This window comes from Lycium ferocissimum, chromosome 5, assembly GCF_029784015.1.
Source record: "Lycium ferocissimum isolate CSIRO_LF1 chromosome 5, AGI_CSIRO_Lferr_CH_V1, whole genome shotgun sequence".
Taxonomy (NCBI): Eukaryota; Viridiplantae; Streptophyta; class Magnoliopsida; order Solanales; family Solanaceae; genus Lycium; species Lycium ferocissimum.
The window spans coordinates 23,859,084-23,861,524 of record NC_081346.1 but is presented as its reverse complement, the minus strand read 5'-3'; positions in this window follow the sequence as shown (position 1 = coordinate 23,861,524).

Below are 2,441 nucleotides of genomic sequence, written 5' to 3'. Positions count from 1 at the left end.
TTGTAAAGATTGTCAAGACAACAATACATGCTGTAAAAGCAAAAGAGAAATAAAGAATTTAATTCTAGAAGAAGAAGAAGAAATACTAGACGACGATAATCTAATAGAAAAAAATTATACTTTAATAGATATAGAAACAGAATTATATAATTTTAAAACAGGGATAGAAAGGATAGGAGTAATAAAAAACCAAAGAGATTTAGATAATATAATAAGAATACTAGATGAGATAGAAATTATAGGTGAAAAACCTTTAAAACATTGGAAAAATAACAAAATTGTATGTAAATTAGACATAATATATATATATATATATATATATATATAGACCCAGACTCGGCAATGCTCCAAGAAGAAATGGAGCCCACTACTCAAAACTGGTACCTGCAAGCAGCCTACTACGGTAGATCTTCGTCCCACCTGTCTACACCTGCGGGTATGAACGCAACGTCCACAAGAAGAGACATCAGTATGAATAATGTGCCAAGTATGTAAGGTGGAAGTGTAATATAATCAATATATGCTCCAAAGAAAGAGTATAAGAATCGACCTGGCACTCCTGACTTACCGATGAGAATCTAGTACGCATGTCTCTTAATAATCTCATATCTTTAACTGCATCCATAGACAATACTATATCTCTAACTTACTTACTGTCCTAGTGCTAACTGCCCAACTGATCAGTGGTAACTGCCCGACCGGCCGTAGCTCGGTGGTAATAACTGCCCGTCCGATTATCGCCCGACGGTAGAGCGCAACTGCCCGACTGATCAGTGGTAACTGCCCAACCGGCCGTAGCTCGGTGGTAATAACTGCCCAACCAGCCATAGCATGGTGGTAAATACATATCTGCCCAACCGATCGTGGCACGGTGGTAACAACTGCCCGACTGGTCGTAGACCAGTGGTAATTATAATCAACATCATAACTAAACTTCTACAAGTAATCTCTATACACTTCCCGTGGTCACTTACCCCGTAGGGTCTACATAATCACATAAGACTTATAAGCACAGCTTAGGCTATTAGTACTTCTTCCCACTTGACTAGACTATAACCAATTCCTAAGATACAACATGAACCTCTCTTCGAACATTAAATACCTCATTAGAGATCCTCTGCTAGCACTCTATTCATGTCCTATAAAACATTCCTTAAGAACATGTTCCTAAACTCATTGGATTATTATTATGGAACCGCCATCATGAACACGTCTCACCTTGAAGGAACAAAGTCATAAGATGAGATCAACATCAATGAATAACATTAATAGCCATGAAACAAGCTCAAGAAAATCACCAGAACATTAGAAACTATGAGCTTTGGTACTTTTAGAAACAAGGTTATTGAAGATGTCATATATAGGTTCACAACAAAGGAATCATGCCTTAAGAAAGAAAGGTTTAGCCTTAACATACCTGGAAGCTTACTTTCCGACTTTCCAACCTACCTCCTGTCTTGCAATCTAGTTATGATCGTTCGTAGTCTCGTAATATATATATATAAGACCATTCATACTATTTTTAGGTGCACCATCATACACTTATCTCAAGACTTTAATTAAAATCCATTTAAAATCTGCCAAAATTTGAGCAACATCTCCCCTGTTTATATACCTAGCCCGGAATCACAATCCAGCAACCAACAATAACAACAACAGTCCCAATATCCACAACAATATTATCAATACCAGTATATTCCATAAATATCCCACACGATGTTTTTCCCAAGTTCCACAACTAACCAACTCGTTATACGACTATTTAACAACTTTATATCCGTAAATAAACCGAAACTAACATTAATAAGAAGAGATGCATACTTTCCTCCCGTTAATATTGTGATATCATCATTTTTCCCCTTGAACTTGAGCCAAAACTCATTGCTATACGATTTTATAATCACAGCTATTACGTTGTTCGGACTTAAATTTGGAGATTTCACTTAATTGCGCTAAAATTCTATGGATGGAAGTTGAGGGATTATTCTAGATAGTTTGGGATATTTTGAAAGGTGTTTGGATGAAAAATGAGGGGTAAAACCCCTTTTATAAGGTTCTAAAGTTGGTTCGGGTACTGTAGCAGTTATTGTAGCAGGTCGGCTACTATAGCAGCTCGGTTACTGTAGCGCGCTTTTTGCTCTGTCAGCCTAACTTGTAACGTCCATAATTCTCTACTCCGATGTCATATGGATGAGCAGTTTGTTGCGTTGGAAACTAGACTCGATGAACTTCAATTTAGGCTTTTGAAACACATTAAAACTCCTAATATACTAGGATATATACCCCTCCAAATTTGACACAAAATTCTATCAAAAATTCTACCAATTTCTAAATTTTCGGCAAACTTATTTTTTTCGATTTGCTTGGTCTCGGAACCTTCTGAAACTCTCCATACATGATATTTATCATTAATCATACTTGATAATAGTCATGTCCTTTGG